The sequence below is a fragment of the Chlorocebus sabaeus genome, chromosome 21, assembly GCF_047675955.1.
Source record: "Chlorocebus sabaeus isolate Y175 chromosome 21, mChlSab1.0.hap1, whole genome shotgun sequence".
NCBI classification, from domain to species: domain Eukaryota; kingdom Metazoa; phylum Chordata; class Mammalia; order Primates; family Cercopithecidae; genus Chlorocebus; species Chlorocebus sabaeus.
In genome coordinates, this window is record NC_132924.1 from 72,360,784 (window position 1) to 72,385,048 (window position 24,265).

A 24,265-nucleotide genomic window follows, 5' to 3' on the forward strand; every position below is an offset into this window, starting at 1 on the left:
TCCCCTGCTGTCATGGGTGGAAGCTTCCTGAAGCTGCTATCAGAAGCAGATGCTGGTGCCATGTTTCTTGTATAGCCTGCAGAACCATGAGTTACAAATAAATCTCTTTTCTTTAAAAATTACCCAGCCTCAGGTATTTCCTTATAGGAACATAAAACAGACTAAGGCAGAATGCATGGTAAAGGACAGGCATTTTTTGGTTCATGTCTAAATCCTTGCCTTTTGTCAACATAAATCTCTCAACAGATGCATTTATCTATGCAACTTTGACGTTTTAAAATTATTTTTGTTATTTCCATATACAGATTTCAGTTAAAACATTTATTCACGTAGTCATTTATTTTAATAAAGTAATTATTCTTGAAACCAGATATTTCTGGGTCCAGAGAATTTAAAAATAAATAAAATCAATAACACCCTAGCTTAATGGTAATAAGCTTACACTGAAATTCAGAAAATTATAAACTAGCACAATAGGTACTATCATGGAAAGTTTATAGCACAGTCTACGAAGCGAGAAGGTTTTAGGAGAGATGGCAAGCTCCATAAAGAAAATGATATTCCAGTCTCTTTCTCAAACAAGAGTCAGAGATCAGTTACCATCTATTGGTCAATGCAGAGGAGGGATAAAAGCAGAGGATATTTCCCCATACATAGAAAGATTTGGCAATTTTTACCAGAGGCCAGGGACTTTGAGAATGAAAACATAAAAAAGATATCGTGGTTACTTCAAAATAAGTAAGTCATTTCAAATTAATAGAGCATCTCCTATGTTCAGGCATTATTAGGGAAAAGGTGTAATTTTCATCTTCCAATTCAAAAGCAATTAGTTTTAAACTGCCAAAAGTTCTATGTTGACTTATATGAAGAAGCACTAATAGAGACTAAAAATTCTACTTCAAAGCACAAAAACTGTACATAATGCTATAAAGTGAAGAACTTACTGGATGCATTTTATAACCATCTTTATTATTTGGTAACTTTAGAGCTGACTTATATAAACATATCCAAGTTTACTTTGAAAATAATGAATGCAAAGTTAAAGGTCTATATATAAGTTTGAAAGCATTTTAATGATTTTTGAATCTAAAACTATTCAAGCTTAAAATATTAGGAAGTATTTATGGCAGTTATGAATTTCTTTGCTCTTTTGTTATGTAAACATTACAAAGACTTTTAGTATATTCAATGCCTCTTACTATGGATAAATGCATATCACCTTACTGTGAATGTTAGGGGTAAGAAAAATCAAACACTTATATTCAGGCCTGAGAACATGAGAAACCCGAGATGGTGTAAATAACAGTTGGCAATAAAATAGAAAGTAACACATTCTTAAAGGAATTAAATACAGAATCGTTTTTTCCATTTGAAAGCAAAGATGAAAATATTTTAAATAAAATTTTCTTTTTCACCCTAAAACATACTTTTACACTAATGGCTAATGCTGAGAGTGTTTACTGCAGAACAGACAGTGCTTACCACAAACCATATCCTATTCTGAAAACACAGGACCATCTAAATTGATCTTCAGAATACTCTTTAAGTGTCACTATTTTCACAGTATTACAAATGGCAAAAATGATGCTCTGTAAGGTTAGCTAAATTGCTCAAGGTCAAACAGTGCTGAGCTAAGAGTTTAATGCTGGCTGCTGCATTTACACCCTAAATGCAGGGTCTAAATATATATATCACACTGTAATCTATTACAATGTAAAAAAAACAAAGCATTTATGAAATTTATAAAAATTTTAGCAATATTCATGAAAGAATATGTATTATGCATGACAGAAAATGGTAATCATCTTTACATAAACAGAATAAAATTCTGTCCTAAACTAAGTAATTTTTGCAATGAATTTAGGTACCAAAAAGTACCAACTTTTGGTACTTCAATGTCTTATCAGTTTCACCTTTTTCTAATGACAATGCCCTCGAAGACCGCAGCACAGATATAATTGAAAAAGAATATCATAGCCAAGTGAGAAACAGAAACTTCAGCATCCAATGTATGTTTGAAGAGTTTGTTTTTCTCACAGCAATTGTTTTTCTTTTTTTTGAGTGGAGTCTCGCTCTGTTGCTCAGACTGGAGTGCACCAGCACGATCTCTGCTCACTGGAACCTTTGCCTCACGGGTTTAAGCAATTCTCTTACCTCAGTCTCCCAAGTAGCTGGGACTACAGGCACCTGCTACCATGCCCGGCTGTGTGTGTGTGTGTGTGTATATATATATATATATATTTTTTTTTTTAAATTAGAGATGGGGTTTTGCCATGTTGGATAGTCTGGATTCGAACTCCTAACCTCAGATGATCCACCTACCTCAGCCTCCCAAAGTGCTGGGATTATAGGCGTGAGCCACCGTGCCTGGCCCTTCACGGCAATTTTACTTTTTAAAAATTATTTGGAGGATACATATATTTTATTTTTAATTTTTTTTTAACTTTTAAGTTCAGGGGTACACATGCAGGTATGTTACATAGGCAAACTGTGTCATGAGGTTTGTTGTACAGATTATTTCGTCACCCAGGTATTAAGCCTAGTACGCATTAGTGATTTTTCCTGATTCTCTCCCTCCACTGTCCACCCTCTGAAAGGCCCCACTGTGTGTTGTTCCCCTGTGTGTGAGGACACATATATTTTAATTTTCAAAAATTGAACTCATGTAAATTAGAATAGGACCTACTGTGACAGCAGTTACTTCCACTCTTTCTACCTCATCTCTCCTCACTGAGCTCTGATTTTGTATTAGATATTTCATGTCTATGTGATTACGAAACCTCTCCTAAGCTACACAGGTTGAATATGGATTAGTCTAAGCCACAATTCTGCTTGATAATGAGATGTATACCAAGTATCTAACAAAATGCTGACACTGAGGCATAAAAACAAGTCAGCTACAGAGCTGCAGTGATCGTTTTCCGTTTTAAAAGACTGAAAGAAGACAGAAATTGGTTTCTTACTGCTGTCAGGCATTGTTATATAAAGACATGATCCTTCCCATTGCTGTAGTCACTTTGTACTTGTAAGATAACAGTAAGAAAAACCAACCTAAAGCCCTAGGAATTAATTAATATCAGTGAGCCTAAGGATGATTCCAAGCTGGTTAATTCAGTCTATTGACTCCTTATTATAGGAACAACGAAAAAATGTCCCTCCAAAACTGCTTTTTTTGGATTGTTTTGTTACTTGCAGGCAAAATCATCCCAACTGGTCACAACTGTAGACAAAATGCTTGAGATTTATTCTCATAGTATTTGTCAAATAATAAATATTAGAAAATAATTATCAGCTTCCAAAATGCTAACTTTTCTCTAGAGTAATCACTTTAAAATATTGGACTGTCATACCATCTTGATAACACAATTATTTGCTCAAACTGCATATGTGTGTGTGCGCACGCATACACACAAACACACACACACGGTCCCCAACTTACAACGATTCAACTTACAATCTTCTAACTTCACAATGATGCAAAAGCAATACACGTTCAGTAGAAACCATAATTCAATACTAGATTTAATAAATTCCATGATATATTCAACATTTTATTCTAAAATATGCTCTGTATTAGATGGTTTTGCCAAAATGTAGGCTAATGTAAGTGTTCTGAGCACATTTAAGATAGGCTAGTCTGATCTATGGTATTCAGTAGGTTAGATGTATTAAATGCAATTTTACAACGATATTTTCATATTTTTAACTTTAGTAGATTTATTGGGGTATTACCCTAACATAAAGTCAAGGAGTATCTATAGAATCAACTCTAAAGAACAAAGAAATACCATAAGATTTCCTATTGCTTAGAAAGATAGAGTTCTTTAAAGGAAGAAAATGATATCTGTTAAGGCTTTAAAAACAAATCAAAATTAAATCAAAATTCAAAATTAAGTCCAAGCTTCTATCCTTCCTAAAAACAGAATTATCCTGACAAAGGAAAAGTGAAATATAACATTAATCAATCTGAACCAAAGAAAAGCTATCATGGAAACCAAGAAAGAGTCTTCCAGTTGTTTTGGTAAGACTATTAGAGAAAACTCCAAGAGTTTTCATGAAGCTTGCCACCTTAGAATTTTTTGGGAGAAATTACGAAGAGTAAAGAAATAATACGATTCCAAGCTGTGAGTTAAGAGAAAGGAAACGTGCTAAAGAACTTGTTTATTCAAACACGAACTGACCTTTCATCATACTCCAGACTTTGAGCATGACACTGGCATACAAAGATGAATAAAATATGGTTTTGAACAGATTGTGATTTTGTTGATAGGAGATAGATTGTAAAATAACAGAAGGGCTTCAATGGATGAATAGATATTTTCTAATCACAGAAGATGGAAAAAGGGCAATGGAAGCAGAAAGAACAGCATGCATAAATTCAGAGGCAAAAAGGAAGTGATATGCTTGCAAAAGTACAAAAACTGTTTTCAGGGAAGCGGCAAAAAGTGAGGAAGATGGGTGGATACCAGACCTTGAAGCCCCCTGCATGATATTCTAAGGAGCTTGAACTTTATTCTGTAAGCAGAATAGAACAATTAAGTAATTATAAGTTGGGGGAGTGACAGGATACGAGTTTGTACTTTTAAAAGGTCACATGAAAAGCAATAAATTGGGTTGAGAAGTTCAGCTAGATGACTAATAAATGAATGCTGGAAAAACACAAGACCCTGAACTAAAACTTGTATTCAGCCTAATGAAGGGAATGTGATCTCATTCTAGGCAAAGTTTGAATTAACGGGGAACGTGCTTGCAGTTTATAGTGGCAGCCATGGCAAAGAGGGCTGTAAAATTGAAAAGCAAGCCGTAAGAGTCATTATCACAAGTGGGAGAAATACTTTTGCTTAGCTTTCATCTTGATGGCATTCTGGAATATAACAGCAGGGGTAGATAGAAGAGAAGTAATGAAAATTGGATATGTCCCTATGCAAGCAGTGGGGAAAAAACACTAAAGGTCAAAGGAACAAAGAACTTAGCATTTCTTTTATATTGGCATTAGTTGAAGTGACAAATCCAGTATAAAGCTAACGAGTAGCAGAGCAAATAACAAGGGCACCCACAGTTTTCAACTGATATCAGGAAATATTTAATCCCGCAATTTCCCACTTCACATTATAAACTGGTGTATTAGAATTGGGGTCAGGAATCCAGATTTGGTTTCCAAGGAAAGGCAGAATCAGGGAAGTACTTCAGTGTCATGGTGGGGAATTTGAGGGAAAGATGGAGCTGCGAAGCAGCAGCAGCGAAGATTAAGACACAGAGGGCTCCCCTGCAAAAAACCCACAGACTAATAAACAAGAGACACTGATAATTTCATTTTTATTCTGCAGTCAGGAACTGGACTTAAGTAAAGAAGAACCTAATCAGGAAGAAGGAATGAATAAACTAATTGTACGAACCTGCTTTTTAGTGAACATATGTATAGATTCTCTTGTTGGCCACTGGGTGTATAAAATGTAAATACCTTATGATGGTCTAAAAATGTAGGACAAAGAGTGAAAGAGAACCTATGTCTAAACCCAGTGGAAAACAAGGAGGCTCTCCAAGAAATAATCTGGGTAGTTTTTGCAATTAAAAACAATTACCATTTTTTCTCCACAACACGAATGTGCTCTGCAGAAACAAGGATTCGATGTAAACAAAAAAGAGAATGATGCCCATTTTATTCTGGTATAATTTATACAAGTAGTTTAAGAATATCTGTGATGTGTTAAGAGTTTGTGGAAAAACATCAAGTATAGGAATATTTCAGGTAAGAAAGCTGATTGGCATTAATGCTCTTTTATTTTCATTTCAAATAGATAACTGCTGCTAAGCCGGGCATACAAAATATCCCTTTGACTTTCAGAAACATGATAAATGTTTATCTGTAACAACTTTTCAGACAGTAATATTACAGAGTAGAGACATCCAAAAGCATATTAGCTAATTATACACATTTGGTTCTGCATAAAATAGATTCCAAAAGTACTATCTTAACTTCCCAAATAACTAGTAGATATTTTATATTTATTGATAGTATTTACCTTTTATTACTGTTAACAAGGAGTCAACTCGGTTATCAGGATCCTACTCTTTTTTAACTTTTGAACTATTCAAATTTAAGAATCGGCGCAGTGGCTCAAGCCTGTAATCCCAGCACCTTGGGAGGCCGAGATGGGCGGATCACGAGGTCAGGAGATCGAGACCATCCTAGCTAACACGGTGAAACCCCGTCTCTACTAAAAAATACAAAAAAACTAGCCGGGCGAGGTGGCAGGCGCCTGTTGTCCCAGCTACTCGGGAGGCTGAGGCAGGAGAGGGAGGCTGAGGCAGGAGAATGGCGTGAACCCGGGAGGCGGAGCTTGCAGTGAGCTGAGATCCGGCCGCTGCACTCCAGCCTGGGCGGCAGAGCCAGACTCCATCTCAAAAAAAAAAAAAAAGAAAAAAAGAAAAAAGAGTCAAAAGTGCTGACTAGACTTAGATAAACTAGATAAACCCCATCTCTTAGGCCCACGACAAGCATCTCTCATCTGTAAAAGATTCATGCCTCTTTGTCCCATTAAAAGTTAAATTTTTTAACTGGGATTTTTACTTCTTAACTACAGTTTCCTGTTCAGTACATTATTTCTGGCTCACATAAAACAGAGCTACATGTTTTATTCCAAAATAGGAAAGATGAAGCAGGATCTTGTGAAAAGATAGACCTTAAGGAGGAAGTGAAGAATGACATCTTTCTTGGTTTAGATGATATCTTCAAGAGTAACTGAAGGAACAAACTCTATAAAATAGAATCGAAGTAGCTTATTAACAAGATACTGTGATAAATACAGCAGAGGTTAAAACACACTATTTCTCTTGTATTGCCTTTATCATATTTTAAGACCGACCCCCACCTCCCTGCAAAAAAAAGAATAGAGAAACTTTATTTTACATACGGCACTGAAACTTTGAATTTATCATGCAGCTCATGTTTAAAATGCATATATGTATAATGTAAATAAAGTAGTACACATATGAATATTACAAATGTCTTAACTATTACATTACCACAAAGAAAAGATGCTTTTTCTTTGTGTGACTTATGGAATCCAGTTAATTTATAGCCTTATCTCTCCTTGTCTCTCTACCACTACTTCCTCTACAGATTTATGAGAAGTTACAAAGTAGATTATTACCCTGGGATATTTGTCAATATTTCTACTCATTTTCAATCCATATACTACCTAAATATGTGGAATATTATTCAATCACAGACTTGAATCACTTACTAGATTTTTTTTTTATTTAAGTAAAGCTTATGATGAAAGTCTGAATTCTTAAAAAAATGCTTAGTGGATGTAAAGTGTTCTCACCACAAAAATAATAGCTATGTGATATAACATACATGTTAAGTAGCTAGATTGAGTCCATTCCACAATGTTTATACATTTAAGACACAGTGAATACATACAATTATATCTGTCAATGTGGAAAATTAAAGAAATAAAAATGACAAAAGAAAGCCTATGGTTGTATAATAGAAAAAGTCAGATTATCTCTTCTATTTCAGGTGGTATCTGGAATATCTAAATAGAAAGTTGAGTATATGTATTTAACCACATTTATATAAATTCCACAGAGGTGCACATTTTCAGAAATACGTTGTAAGATAATTCCCAACTGCAGGATTCTACGATCTGATTAGCATGTTATTCATCTATATAGTAAGTAGAAAGACCCCTTAATTTCTTCATAAGAAGCTTTGAGTAATTAAAATTTCATTTCATTGTATTTTATATGTGCCAATAGCATAATTTTTTCATTTATATAACAAATTAGTTTTTATGGTATATGTGCAAAGAAAAGAATCAATTCCCCCAAACAATTTGTGCACATTATCATTTTTATACACAGACTGATCTCTTGGTTTTTCAGGTTGCTAGCATAACAGGAATGATATTTTGTACTAAAGTACTCCATGTATTGAGCATATTATAGAGGTTAAGAAGGGCATTCAAAAGAATCTTATTTCAACAGTCAAAAGTCGTAGAAATTGGATTTCAAGTGTGCACATTTAATTACTGAAGTAGCAAAGAACTTTGTAACGTAAAGAGAAAATAGCCCATCATCCAGGAGCTGGCCTGGTATTATTAGTTAGGTCTTGCTGTTTCTGGACATAGGTCCAGCACTTACTGCTTGGCCTTGGTGTTTGTTCTGCTGAACACAAACAATTCACAGAACATTTACTTTAGATAAAACCATTCTGTGATCATGATGAGTCAAGACAAAATGAGACCCTTTTATGTCTGAACCCAGAATGATTATGAACACTGCCCAAGCCACAGATACTACACATTCCCTTCCCACTTACTATGAGTGACTCCGCTTCTTTATCAATTACAGCTTTAGCTTCAGTCTAGTCTTCCCTTGTCCTAGATAAGCTTAAGGCAACCAATCATAAAATTATCCTGCCTCCTGACAACATCCAATTCAGAGCAAACCTCTATTTCCTTCAGTATCACCCCTCAACCCTCCCCAGTCAACAACCAAAGTCCAAATTCTAGAATAGATTTTTCCTAACATCTTCTTACTGGGTCACTGTCAGTTCCCTATGGTACACTTCTCTCTCTTTGCAATGAGTAATGAACTTGTCTCACTACAGGTGTGTTCCTGTTGTTCTTTGGTTAAAGAAAGGACATTGGCGGTAATAAAGCACCTAAGAAACTTGGCTCCTAACTCCAGTGCTATCAGGAGGCTCTGATGTATATGCTAGCACGATCTGTCAGAATTTTCAAGATGACTAAAGAGAAACTCAAAGAAGAATAATTAGAAGATGCTAGAGTGATGAGAAACAGGAGAGATTATTATGGATGTGCAAAATGACATGGGACAACAATTTTGAGGTTAGAGCTTCTGTGTCATGTATGGGAGAAAGAAGCAGGCCAAGACAAGGAACATGGCCAGGTCAGAATACGGGGGCAGAGCATCCACTGAAAGGCCATGAAACACCCAAGAGCTTTATCATAATTCTGTTCAAGGCAGGATGCAGTGGCTCATGCCTAAAATCCCAGTGGATTGCGGGGCCCAGTGGGGAGGACTGCTTGAGGCCATTAGTTTGAGACCAGCCTGGGCAACATAGAGACCCTGTCTCTACAAAAAGAAACAACCACAAAAATTAGCTGGGCATGGTGGTGTATACCTGTAGTACCAGCTTCTTGGGAGGCTGAGGGGGTTAAGATTACTTGAAGTCGGGAGTTTGAGATTACAGTGAGCTATGACTGTGCCACTGCACTCCAGCCTGACTGACAGAGCTAGACCCTGTCTCTAAAAAATAAAAAAATCTTGCTAGGTGCCATGGCTCAGGCCTGTAATCCCAGCACTTTAGGAGGCCAAGGCAGGTGGATCATGAGGTCAGGAGATAGAGATCAGCCTGGCTAACACAGTGAAACCCTGTCTCTACTAAAAATCCAAAAAATTAGCCGGGTATGGTAGTGGGCACCTGTAGTCCCAGCTACTCGGCAGGCTGGGGCAGGAGAATCGCTTGAATCCAGGAGGCAGAGGCTGCGGTGAGCCAAGATCATGCCACTGCACTCCAGCCTGGGTGACAAGAGCAAGATTCTGTCTCAAATAAATAAATAAATAAATAAATAAAATAAATGTTCAAAATCTGTTCAAAAGAAGATAGAGGAAAATTCTAAGTCTGTTTCACTAAAACTTCACTAAAGAAGCCTCAGTGACTACACTGAAGATATACTATTCTTGTATTTATAAAAGATGACATAAAAATAGCATAATATTAGGAAGCTAAATTACCCTCTCAGTAAATGGCTACCAAAATAGTTGTAGGTGGATTTTAAATAACTTCCTAGAAGGGATTAAAAATCTTAGGTAGTCTGAAGTGGGACATACAGAGCACAAATATAGATTCAGGGAAACAATAAGGGTAATGATGATGATAATTACAATGACAATATAGTAACAATTTTTAAAAAGGCGTGAATACCAAGTTAAACATCTTTTTATCGTTCTCATGCACCAATTTTTGAGAACTACTGTGATAAATCTAGTCTCATTTAATCAGCTGTTAAAAGTGAGCTGTGTGCTTTTGGATAATACTTCTCACTCTTCAGTTTCCAGTATTCACTTGCCAGTCCTTGTTTTCCAAGGAAGGATTTAAACCTAGATCAGACCCAGAGCTTGGCTCACCCCTCACAGTGCATGTCCTTTCCTAATCTTATCTTGCCCTTAACCCTTTGCCTACATAGCAAGCACCTGCTGGGTGATTATACTTGTAACCTGAACCAAATTCTGATCTGGCTCCCCTCACCAACAGATCACAAGCCAGAAGACAGGCAAATACTAACTCAAGCTTTTTGCGACTATTTTTTCTGACTCTAATGCTGTATTACATCTCCTAACAAGCTCTTGTTGAAATCTTCAGATTACATGTGAAATTATTCTGCTATCATAGTTTGAATCATCAACTTTGTTTTATTCATATATGCTTTTATTCCCCCCAATTACATTGGCAAATATTTTATTAATCAGTAGCCCTGGCAAGAGTAAACTTAAATATATTCCTAAAGTATTTTTAGTTTGGACTTCTGATTGATTGGAGAAAACGTAAGAATCAACAAAATAAAAACCTGACACCCCGCTCAAGTAGCTCTCATCAGGTCTAGGAAGGCAGATTCATAAACAGACAATTCTAACAGGCTGTGATACCTACACTCAGGTGGGGAGAGTGGATGGTGAGAGAGAGAAGGTGTTAAAGGACAGTGGTGGAGGAAGTGGTTCCTTATGCCGCGACTGCATATAAAGATCCGGGTACAGAGTGAGAGAAGGTAGAGTGGATCATAGGCATTTCCCCAAATAGAGATACATTTAAAAACATACAAAATAATAAACATACAACTGGGAAAACAAATTTCAGTAAGGCTTCGGTACAGTGTATGAGTTTTGGAAGAACAAGACAAAACACCAGAAAAGTGGCCACAAATGACCACAAACATGATGCCGTAATTTAACACATAATATACCAAACTTTATATTATATGTGTGCCTTGATTACCTGGAATTCATTCTCTTGGGGGTTTATCTTGAAAGCAACACAGGACTACTCAAGGATTTTTAGGGAAAGAGTACATGATAAAATTTGGGTTTAGGAGATGGCCTTGGCATCAGCATGGAGAATGGATTGGAGGGAAGGCCAGAGGAAGCCTATCGAAATAATCTAGAAAGGAAATTATGTAGTTGAACTTAAAAAGTGGCTTTGTGGGTGGGGGTAGGAAACGTGGGAAAGATTTCAGAAATATTTAGTGGATATGGAAGATATTTAGAAGGTAGCATGAATAGCTAAGGCTTGGTGACTAATTAGCTAGGTAGAGAAGAAAAAAGTGTAAGTCTCAGGTTTTACCCCTGAGTAACAAGACAAAAGGAGGTACTAGAGGGGAAATACAGGACCAGGTTTAGGGGTGGGGTGGGGTGGGGTTAATTCTATTAGAGTTTAATATTGGCATTTTCACTAACTGGCTGCAAGATCCCGCCAACTTCTAAATCTCTCCAAGTCTGTTTACTCATTTGTAAAATGGAGATAACACTATTTATTTTAAAAGTATTGTAAAACTTAAATAATATTTAACCCTTCTATGGCATTTACAATATGCAAGACACTTTTATGAGTATTTTGTATGCATTAAGTTGCTTATCTTGGACAGTTACCCTATGATGTAGGTATGTTTGTTATCCATGTGTTACAGATAGGGAAGCAGAGGTACAAAGAGGTTTACTAACTTGTCCGAGGTCACAGAGCTGGGGAGTTAGAGAACTAAGTTTCAAACATACGCAGTCTAACAGTAGAGAGGATGCCTCAGGCAATAATTTACTTCTCATTAAATACTAGGCACTTTGCATAATTATTTTTAGAGTGCTTTACAGGTACTACATAGGTAATAAATAGCTATTAAAATTTAACCATTTTATTTTAAAATAATTTGCAGCAGATATGTTATATGCATATATATTATTGAAGGCTGGGATCAATTCAAGCCTAGTAAAAGACACTCATTTGGGGATTATAATTTAATTTTGAACATAAAAATGTACATCTTGAATCAGAACACATTAATAAGGTTATACGACTCAAGCCTGTAATCCCAGCACATTGAGAGGCTGAGGCGGGCGGATCACATCAGGAGATGGAGACCATCCGGACTAACATAGTGAAACCCTGTCTCTACTGAAAATACAAAAAAGTTAGCTGGGCCTGGCCGCAGGCGCCTGTAGTCCCAGCACTTGGGAGGCTGAGGCAGAATCTCTTGAACCTGGGAGAAAGAGGTTGCAGTGAGCCGAAATCGCACCACCACACTGCAGCCTGGGTGACAGAGTGAGACTCTGTCTCAACAACAACAACAACAACAACAAAAAGAGTTTAGATACTTTCAACTCGAGAACCTGACCTACTGGCATGGAGATATATGGGTCTGAAGTTGAGAAGAGTGATTGGAGCCATAAGATGTAGATTGGGGTCTCCTCAACATACAGATTATAGGTGAAGTCATGAAAATTGATATCACTTAGCAAGTGGGGGATGGGGAATGGGAGCCTAGAAAATCGGCAGAAATGGAAACTGAGGAAAGCAATATGGCTAGACAAGGGCATAAAAGGTCACTAACTTCTACAAGCCTCCACGTCCTTACTTGTAAAAAAATCAGTAGGTCTTAGTTTTAGAGTGTGCTAAGAACTATCCCCACTTCTGTTTGTAGCTTTTGCTATGAAAAAAATGTAAACATTGGGAGAGCAGCTGAAAGTTGACGTCCAGCCCTAAGCCTCAGAAAAAAAGAAAAGGCAAGCTTCATAGCTGTTGCTTTGCCATGGTAAATAATTAAGTGCTTTTCTTTTTCTTCTTTTTTTCAAAAGACCATTCAGATTGTTTCAGTTGCTTTTATTTATTCTACAGGATTTCAGCTTCAGAAACTCTCTTGCTGTTACTATGTACAGAAGTTTTGCATGGGAGAGTTGAGAGAACAAAATGCTACCTTTAATACTCAAGAGGAATATTAATGGGGTGGAGAAGATAATGAGAGGAATTATAGTAAGCTTCCTGTTTGCCTCTTAATAATATAATTTATTTTTCCCCTTGTTTAATCCTGTATTTCCCCACTTCAGCTGGTAAACCATACAGAATTTTGTTGAATGATTATAACAGGGCTGTAGTACAAGGATACAATACGCAAAGATTGGAAGACTGAAGGGGAAGGAACTTTCAAGCAGCTGTCTAGGTCAGAAAGGAACTAAGGGATGGAGAAAGAAAATGGGTGATGCCTGTACTTTTACCACCAGCTGGCCACCATCCCCAAATGTCAGAGAGGGTTTTGAGGGGATACGTGACTAGGCTAGCAAAGAACAGTACTGTGTATGCTGTGGTTGTTCACGAAGTGAAAAGTGGAGAAATCACAGCCCTTTCCTGGAGGAAAGATTAGCAAATCTCCAAGATGACCCTTGGGCCCAGAGTGAAACTGACTGAGCTAAATGTTTCTCTCTGGCTTCATCGAAAACTCAGTACACGCGGCAAAGAGATCTAAGAGACTGTACACAGTAGCAAGCACATCTAAGTTTTGCATGCAGACTGGGGAAAGGACTAGGACGTCAGTGAGAGGCATTAGGTGAAATGAATGAGCTTCATGAACTGATTTACTGAGACATTCTCAGCATCTGTGAGTTTATATATTTAGTGTCTTATAAATTATAGAATATTTCTCTGTTAAATCCCATAATTCATTTTATGAGTAGAGGATCTGTCTTATATTATAAAAATAAACAAACCTACAGACATGCTAGGAAGAACAGCAGTAGTAACATTCCATTAAACTACCTACCTGAGAATTTCATACAAAAAAAAGTTGCACAGCTCCATGTATTACATTATAGTCGAGAGCTACGTCAATTTGGATATTTTTAGAAAAAGTGCTAAACATAAGAAACAAATGTATCTAAGTTATTTCCATAATGCAAAATTCTTAAAATTTTAGTCATAGTCCTTAGAAGAAGATGAATATTTTGATTTAGGAAATAGTTAGACAATAATTTAAATAAATGAATAAAATCTATTGAGTTATTATTATGTATGAGTCAGGCACGGGGACATTGCTGTTATTAACACAAGTAGTTACAAATGGAAAAACTCCATTACCTTTATGGCGTTTATATGCAGGCAAGGTGCTCCAACTCTAGGCAATAGCAAAGGTCTGTAAGGAATGCTCTTATCCCTGTATATTAAGCTTATCACAGCTCATACCTTTCTGCCCTGTAATTCCGTGTCTATGGCATCTGCTTAGATGCACCTATTGACCAAGCAGCTCTTAAAAGGATAGGGCTAACAGAAATTAAAAGTCTCCCCAAGAGACCAAGATAAAATCAAGAATAATATTTATTCCCCATTTCAGATGAAATAGTTCAAGAAGAAATAATGTAGGAAGTTATCAGTCCTAAAGCTTAGAATCCAGACTACAGTTATTTTATTCTGGAGAGGCTTCCTATGTTGTGTGAAGTTACTTAGCATTTTAAGAGTAAATGATGCAATAACGAGAAGCTTAGGGTAAGCAATGGAAACAACTCTGCCAATATCTTCCTTCTAGTCCTCCTGGAAATATAACTGTCATTCATTTGGTCCATTTTTTCCCCCAGAGACTGATAACACTTTAAGGGAGCTGTTGTTGTGGGGTCATGGGGAAAAGTATCCATAAAATGATGAATATGCTTTCACCATTTACTAACAGTTTTTGTTTGTTAACCTTCATCAAAAATTTCATTCTATATGAACAAAGTTCAGAAAACCACCTATAAAATGATCCTAGATTCTTATAAATGTTCAGCACAACATTATTTCTAATAGCATTTCCTAAAGCAGTGTAGGTGTTCATTAAATATTTTTGAAAGAGTATGTCAATGAATAAAGGTATTTGACAGATAGCAACTCCATCATGTATTCAACCAAAATAGGTATTTCATGTTTTAGGGCTCAGTCTTAAAGTAGATATCCAGTTTACTTAAAATTTTATATCTTCTCTAAAAAGACAGTATGCTTTGGGTTCTATTTTATGAGACCATTGTATTGAACACACTAATGTTTATTACTTCATTTCTAAAACTTACCAGAATGAGATACAAGAAGTAGATCTTGCAGTGGCATTTGCTACATTTTAAATAAAGTTACAATGAAGTTTCAACATGGGACCAAAGGAACCTCCAAATGAATTTCAGTTAGACTGAAGTGTTCTTATTAACTCATGGTTGTAAAATAAGACATGACTATTTTTTTTTATTTTCTAAAAATTAAAATGAGAAAAGTAATATTTATAAGACTTAATGAGAAGGAACAACATTAATGAAGAGATGAAACTAATAATAATCTATTTTTAAAAACTATCCTCATTTCACCTTTAAACATCACAAGTACTGAAGGGCAAACAATGCTTTTCCATTTGAGCACAGTCCGGAGTCCTTGGTGAATGAGCCAAGCTGTCTCCTATGTCCCCTCTAATGCTTGCCAATTTTCTGTCATTTCCTTCTTTGTATGATAGTGTTTGTGTGACAAAGGTCTCTGGGTATATTTCAAAACATCTTTAGCTATTTAACAGGGTACCAATGAGCACGTATCTAAAAGTGTTACTTCTTCTCCACATGGTTTGTCAGAAGATACAAATCAGAATTCACTTTACTCTTTCCATAAAGAAATGACTTGAAAGCTTATTGTGGAACCAACGGCATACTTTGTTAAAAAACAAAGAAAGAAAGTTTCCAGTGGCTTAGCCAATTACTGTACTTCTACATACAACACTAAAACTATTTACTGGACTATATTTTTTCTATTCCTTGCACACTTACATTTGAGATCATTTTCTTTTCCTGATGAGCATGTATTGTTTGTGATTGAATCACTGTGGATTAGACATAACTGAGGATTCCAGTCACATGATATGGAAACCCAACCTCATTCCCACCCTCTTCAGTACCTCCACTTGCTCCTCACAGAATGCAATAAAGTGATGCACTTCACAATTTTTATCTGAATTGCAATCTTTAGGAAAATCGTAAACATCAGACAAATACATTTTTCCTTTTCACTCATTTTATAGCATTTATTTCAAAATTGGGATTTTTTTCAAATAACTTAAACTGAAGCTTTATTAGTTTGTAAATACTAAGAATATCAGATTAAATTCCTTAGTCATCTTAATCAGTAATTTGTGGTGAAAAGCAAAATAAGCCACAGTTACATCAACAGCTTTATATTATATTTCTTTGCTCTGAAACGTTTCCTTCCATTTAATCATCCTACTCTACAACTCTACAACCTTAAGCTGTCTTTTTTCAATGATTTGTCAGCAGTTTAACCACCCCCCTTTTTCTTTTGCCTGACAGTAATTCTTGAGTTCCAGAGCATATCTTTTTCCCAGGTGAAAATTGTTTTATTATCCTCAGGTGTTTGCTTTCTTGAACTCTTAGAACAGTTAATTCCACAGTTGTCATTATACTTTACAAAAGGATCAGATTCCAAATAATTAGTAATTGCACAGTACATCATTTGAAAATATTTTTCCTTTCTTCTTGTCAGGTTTACAGGAGTCTCATATATTGCCCCACAAATCCACTTTTATTATTTAGTCAATTATAACTGAAAACAAGATAGCTTGCCAATTTCTCTTTGAGACAGAGATCCCATCTGAATTGTGAGTCCTCTCAAGGAGTGTGAACAAGAAGTTTACCCCTTTGGAAGTATTAGCCTTAAATGGTTCCCCAGAATTCGGTCTGGCACCAAGCAACCATTCCCCAAATAATAAAAGAAAGTGACCTTTTTTGTAAAGGCAAAGAAGCCTATCTAATTCATTCCAGGGCTTGTAGAATAGCATGGAGAAACAGAAGGAATTGCTTTTTTTCTTTTTTTGTATCAACCTTAATTGTGTCTCAAAATATGCATAACTTGACTTTCTGTGTAAGTAACAACTTTGTCATTCTTGGCGGTGTTGTCTGATCTTATGTAGTCATATTATGAAACACACCGTATAACAAAAATTCTGCTAGGTAACAAAATCTCCCCCTACCCCACAAATAAGACATGCAGCACCCACACTCAAGAAAATTTTTATGATCACTAATGATTAGTAAGTTTTATGTATAAAAATATTTTTGTTTTCTTCTGTCTAGGAGTCAAATTAAGATTGGTCTTTTAGATTATTTCTTAAATATATTTGTCAGTTGTGACAGCAAGCCAAAAAACATTTTCAGAGTCCCATGAAAGAAGGTCATTCAAATTCTAGTCTCATTTTAAATACAAACTTTTCCAGGCTGGAAGAGGATAATCAAATTGGCCAGATTTTTAGAGTATCCTTTTGAAAATATTAATCTTCTTAAAAACCTATCAGAAAACAGAAGCAAGAAATCTAAAGGAAAATAAGTTTCAAGTAAAATTACACTTTTTGAAATCATGAGAAGTTTGGGTTTTCTGACGTTTTCTAAGTAAAATACATGAAATAGGCAACTAGAAATCCATAGCATCCTATGGAGTTTAGAGACTTGTGGAAATGTAAGGTTTAAGTGTTAAAAAGCAAATTTCTTTAACCATTTGGTTAAAACTTACAAATAAGTTAAAAGAAGCATCACAGACTAAACTATTATATCAGAAAATAATTGCCTTTTAGAGAGCCCCAAAATATAGTTACTTACTAGATGACAGGGCATCAACTACAAAGACATTTACAGCCACACTTCTAAACAAAAAGCATTCTGCTCACCAACTTCTAGAAGAGCTTGCTTTCGCAGATGTAGGACCTCAAGACTGGCTCCAGAGTCTTGCAGGAGGAGATGCAGAAAGTAAACAGGATTTCCACGACATAGCAGCTGAGAAATCAGAAATGAGGCACAGGCTCTCAACCCTTCATCTGTCCTTAAGGCTATCCTGACATCTGAAAACCATTGACATCCTGAGACTTCCAGCACTTCAGATGCACGCCTAACACGAGATAAATATAGATCCCTGACACCTGAGCAAAATGGAATGAATGTTAACTTGAAAAATCTCACCCTTTTGGGCCTCAGTTGAAGAAAATAAAACGCTTAATCCTTTCCCTGCTAGAACCTGTTATTCCCTTTAACAGATTGTTGCTCTATTTATGAAACATAGAAATTCAAGTAATCAATAATCAATAATCAATTAGCTTCACTTCATGATTGCCATTTGCTTTGATAGTAAAGCAAATGTTTTTGTTTTCCTGTCTTAAGTATAAAACAACATAAAAATGAATATTGATTACTATTGAGTCAACAAACAGATTTTTGTTCCAGTAACTTTTGTAGGTGAGTCCCTGTAAACTTTCTTAGTATTTTTTCTCCTCTGTTTTCAGTAGTCATTTGGTCATTTTTTGTTTGCCTCAATTAATGAGGCAGAAAGTGCCATGCACTTCCAGAGTTCTTTGGTTTAAATTATTGTTTTTTGAATCTTTTTGAAGGGTTGTAGAATGTATTTGGTGTACAATAAATTTTGCTTAGGACTTCCGGTAAACATGAATAAAGCTCTACTCTCAGCCCAAACAGACCCTGTGATGAAAGTTATTACTCTGAAGATATAGTGACAGGATTTCTAAATGACTTTCTAGGATTTATATATTAAGAATCTCTAATTCTATATACTAAAGCAAACTGAACAGAGAAACTGGAAAAGCCATATTGCTCTCCTGATATTTACATATTTTCAATTAAAATTTCTTTTACAGAATCACATTAAAGGAAAATTATAGACTAGAGTTACCACTCTTTAAATAAAACTATTCTGTATCAAGTAGTAACCACTATCCACAAAAAAGGTTGTTTTGTCAAATTACCATAACCAGTATATTCATCATATTTTAATAATAGGTCCTACGTATTGAGCACTGTTCATGTGCCTGACGCTTTACGACGTAGATAGCATCTAATTAATTCTCGTTTTCTAATCCCAAAATAAGCTTTCAAATTAACATTTTAGGCTCACTTTCCAGAGAAGAAACTGCAACTAAAAGGCTAAGTTTTGATAATGGACACATGGTGAATAACTGATTCATTTGAGAGTCTAACCCACACAATTTTGACCCAAAAGCAAGTTTTCTTTTCCATCCTCCAACATAGTTGCAGGCTAAAAATGACTTTCATCCACGCTTTGTCTGTATCACATTAGCCACCCTTTGAGCAAGTCCAAAGATTTTTTGCTTTTTGGTTGCTTAAACAAAGTTACAGAAAGCACAGAAATGGTCCCTAAAGGGTATTGCTATGACACCAGGACATTCCCAGAAGCATTATGTCCTTCACACAGGAAAAAGAGAGAAGATCCGTAAGCCACCACTCTAGCAAGGGAGATTTTTCATTTCTTGCATTTATGCATTTCATGTTCTCCTTGCCAGTTTGTATGAGCAGACTTTGATCTTCCAGATCCTGGAAGGCCAGCCCTGATGGCTACCTCTCAGTCAGTCATAGGTCTGATATGTGACATAGAGAGGGACAACCAGGTGGCAAGGAATTGGTCCTTTAGGTCAGATGGTCTTTACATGAAAAGTAGGGTCACATATCTCCAAATATTATAGAATGTGACCTTTTTAATTAAGGAAAAAAATGTTGTTTCCTGTGTGTAAAAGTTTTCTCTATTATTTGAACTTTTACACAAATTATCAGAGAAGAAGCCATGTTAAAAATTCAGTGAACACAGCTATGCATATTTTCTATAAACACAGTAAATATCATAGACTGCCTCTGACATTGTAAGTATTGTTATCTTCAAATATGGATTATGTCCCATAAAAATAGGAAATCCTGTATTTCCTTTCCATGAATCACATATGCATTATCATTAAACTGTTTACTCCCTGCTGGGCATGAGCTTATAGGGATAGGTGGTGAGGGAGAGGGAAATGTTGTGGTGGATTGTGCTAAAAAGCATGATGGCTCTGTGGTAAATCACTGAGACAAGACCATTGACTCCCTCCATTTAGGGAATCCCCAGAAGTTTTCTTCACCTGAATATTTCACCACAGAATGTCAATTGAAACTTAGGACTTTTTTTTGTGGATGTTGTTGTTTTTTTTTTTTTCCAGTCGGTTGTCTGGCCTAACTTTAAGCCATTAAAGTTGAACCAACAATCCTGTTGCTAATAGCAGCTCTTTCTAGCTGTTGACAGAATGTCCTTCACAAGACAGTATCATAGAATTTCCCATTTCTGTGTGAACGTCTTTTTCGCAAAACAAGTAATTAAGTTCAGCTGCACATATGCAAAGCATCATCAATATACAGGCAGTAGTAGGATTCATGTTTTCACTCCTACCCAGCACTTCCCATGTCCTGTTTCTCTGAAGTCTTCTGAGTGCTATTCCTCTTTCAGATAATTTTCTTCACTATTCCATCACTATCATCCAAATGTGCTTCAAGTATTATTACTGACATTGACTTCATCCTTGCATATGTAATGCTGAGTGTGTTTAGGACTTTTAAAATTAATAATATGATGCTTAAAAATTAAAATTTTAAATCAAAGATTTGCCCCTTACTTGTATATTTCTGTCCATTGTGTGAGAGTTAACAGTGAACTGTTCTTGAACCCCTGGCTCTGAAATGCAACCGGGAAGGAACAGTTTGTGACTTTCTAGAGAAATTTTGGCATAAACCCCTCTGCCCACTTGAAAAACAATGAGTATTATTCAACAAGACACTTACACATTAACCTTGCTAACTTGTGTTTAGGAAAAACGTATTTGAAAAAATGCCCTAGTGTCATTATTAGCTTGCCTAAACTATAAATTCAGGCTCTGAAAGATACTTGATGGCAAATATGTAAGTGATTCTATTAGCGCACTCTTCTTACCAGGGTTTTTTGTTTGCTTGCTTGTTTGTTATTATGGAATAAACAATTTCTCCCAAACACATCCTTCGTTAGGAGCATTTTTCTACAGGAAAGCTACGACAAAGGTTTACTATTAGTCTTCTCAGCTTAACTTGCTTTTCTCTAATCTAGCATATGTGAAATGTCCTTATTCTAAACATCAGATTAAGGTAAAGTTTTTATTGCTATTGCTGCTCACAACTGACTGCAATATATATATTGTTTTCTCAAACAATGCTAAGAGAGTGAATTTTAAGTGTATCACATACATGATAACTGTGTGAGGTAATTTATATGTTAATTAGCTAGATTTAGTCATTCTGCAATCTATGTATACTTCAAAACACATAATGTTTTACACAATAAATATGTACAATTTTATCTGCCAATTTAAAAATAAAATAACATTATGTATGTTTGAAAAAGCTGACTTTAGGGAAGAGTGCTTACTCTGTGTTTGGTCTTCAAACGTAATGAAGATCAATGGAAATATATGCTATTAAAATAATTTAACAGAGTAATGTTTCAAATCTTTGAAGCCTAAAATTATTGCTAAATTAATATCCTTATTTATTTCCTCCATTCTATTGTCATCTTCATTAATTATAAAAGCCTTGTCAAGAATTTGCAAGAAACAGTATGGCCCCAAAGCAGCATTCTTCCCTTTTAAGATGGTTGGGTTATCAGTTAATCATTTTTCATTCAAAAGCAAGCTATATTGCAATTCCGTTTATATATACGTTTTGTGCTACTCCTTTGGGGAAAAAATGGTAAAGAGTCACAATTGTACTCTCAAGTATATTATTGTTTAGTGAAGAGGAAAAAAGTTGCAATGTGAAAAGCTAGACTGAGAGATCAGAGGGGCTTTCCTAATAGATCATACATCTATTACATACATGTATCCACATATTCATACATGTATGTTGTATATATATGTGTGCATATGGATATATAATGTACATATGTAAATATATGGATATGTATGGATATTATATGTATATGTATATGGGAATGTATGTATACATATGTGTGTGCACATGTGTGTATATACATATGTGTGTGCACATGTGTGTATATGCATATGTACATGTACACACACAAATATATACACATAGACACATATATATACACACAAACACACAAATATGTATACATACATTCCCATATACATGTACATACAAGATTGAGCTAAATAAAGAATATCTAAAAATGAGTAAGTTTTAACTGGCAAAGAATTAAGGAAAGCATTCAAAGGTAAGGGAGCAGCAACTGAAATGAGCCAGCCAGGGACAGTTAAGAGCACAGTAGGTTTAAATAACTGAAAGCAGAAAGCAGAAGGCCATGCCCCTGGATGACAGAGAAAAGGGAAAATAAGAGATGATGCAGAAGGTTTAGAGATGGGCCAGATATCACAGTAGTTTCTAAGGATTTATCCCAGGAACAACAAGAAGCCTTTGAAATATTTTAATCTGGGAAGATTCACGATTGGATCTGAATTACATTGAAAAGAAAAAGTCTCCAACAGCAGCATGGTTAATAGATTGAAGAGAGATAAGAATTCAGGTGGAGAAACCAGCAAGGCAATTACGATCAACTGTAATGGCCATATGGCCTAAAAGGATGCAGAAAAAAGTGGAGAAAAACCAATGGATTTAAGACATATTTAGAAAGTAATATCAACAGGTTTAGTGGTGGTAATGGTGTGCGAGGAAATGAGAATGAGATTAATTGAGGAAGTCTCTAAATGGGAGCTATTCTAGAAATCATTCTATACCCTAACATGAACATTCATTCTTTGGATAACAAATGAGAACACATCTAGCTACATGATTGGTATACAGCAGGTGCTGAAAAGATATTTCCTGAAAGAAAGAATAAATAAATGAATGAGTGAATAGAACTGAATCCAATGTCAACACAATTGAACAGTGATATTGAAACGTCAGTATATCTGTTTAGTTTGGTTACCATAGGAGGCTTTCACAAGGCTATGGCAGGGGAGTTACAACACACCAAGTGACACTGTAGACACTGTGAGTCCAGGGAGATACTAGTTAATTCTCACAGAGAAAGGACCAAAGGAAACTAAAAGAAACCCAATACTAAAAGGAAAAAAGCTAAGCATGATTTACAGAAATTATGCAAGAGTCTTGCACACATCTGGCTATGTGCATAGAGCTTGTAATCTAATGGAAACTTGGGTCCCCCTGGACCAAGAACAAATAATATCCACAGGACATAAAGTCCCTCTTCCAGCACAACAAAACAGCAGGCTGGTAGCCAATTATGGTAGCAGCCAAGCAGATGTCCCACTGGTTTTTAAATCAGACACAGAGACTTGGTTTGTTATCATTATTACTTCCATGCTGTAGCACTTATGTTTATGAAACTTTGTTTTGATGTTATCAGAGAGTAATCAGCAACAATCAAACAATTCTTACTGTAATTTTTGACAAGCATTGTACAAAGCTGTATCAAGTGAAGCATAGCTCCATCCTCTTTCTTAGAGCAAAACATGGGAGGATTAAGTATGACAGTCCTGAGGTAGATTGAAAAGTTCTAGCAAAGCTCTGCAATTGAGACCTCCAGCCCATAAATACACTTCATATATCACTCTTTCACTTTTGCCTACTTTTTAATGTAAAGATTAGAAAGTGACCTTCTTGGCTGCTGTTTCCCTTGTCTAATTCCCTTGTCTGTCTAACACTGTTCTACCTGCATTCTAAGTATAGGTATCTATCAAGATCTAGGCTATATTTTTTCTTTTCTTCCTATATCTTCTCTTTCTTGATAATGCATTTTTCTCTGTGGGTCTAATTTCGCACCTCTGCACAATTAATTCCATTTAATTTTTGACCCCTAAATTTTATCCTAATTGTAAGATTAGTTAGCATTGTTATGACTTTTCTGCATACTGGTACAGTGTTTATTATCTCAATTTTTTTGTGTTTTTTTTTACTCTTGGGGTGATACTAATATTTACTGCTTTACAATTTAAATAGAGGCTTAGAAAAGTTAAGTAATTTACTCCACTGTTATGGTGCCCCACATGGCCAGACTTGGACCTAGATCTCCATGGACCTGGGCCTTGAACTCTTGGACACTCTGGTGTGATTGACTCACTGTGGTGTAACTGCATGTCAACATTTTGTGGCCATCTCTACTCAGGTGCCTTAAACACACATCTCCCCCTCCCTATCTCTAAGTCTGTGTTCTCAATCTCCATAAATTTCATCACCATAACTACTGTCACTCAGCTTAAAATTGTCACCCATACACCTAACCATCTTCCAATTTCTAACAGTTTTAACTTCCCCATATTTTTTTCTATTTGTCTCCTGTGTTTTATTTTTCACTGCATCCACTTAAGTCAGGTTTCAATCACCACCACATTGACCACGGCCA

The 24,265-nt window shown here is 35.8% G+C and overlaps 1 protein-coding gene across 3 annotated transcripts in view; it reads right to left on the bottom strand.

Moving 5' to 3' along the window:
• The window catches only part of CD36 (CD36 molecule (CD36 blood group)), a 79,489-nt gene extending 61,565 nt beyond the window's left edge, over positions 1–17,924 (bottom strand). The window contains exon 1 of one of the 3 annotated variants that reach the window (XM_073009180.1): positions 17,751–17,924. The gene's annotated coding sequence lies outside the window, so the exon portion shown is untranslated. Of the gene's footprint in view, positions 1–17,682; positions 17,704–17,750 lie in introns of those variants that run through there. The other 2 variants (XM_073009185.1, XM_073009181.1) reach the window with 2 other exon arrangements.
• Positions 17,925–24,265: the final 6,341 nt, after the last annotated feature.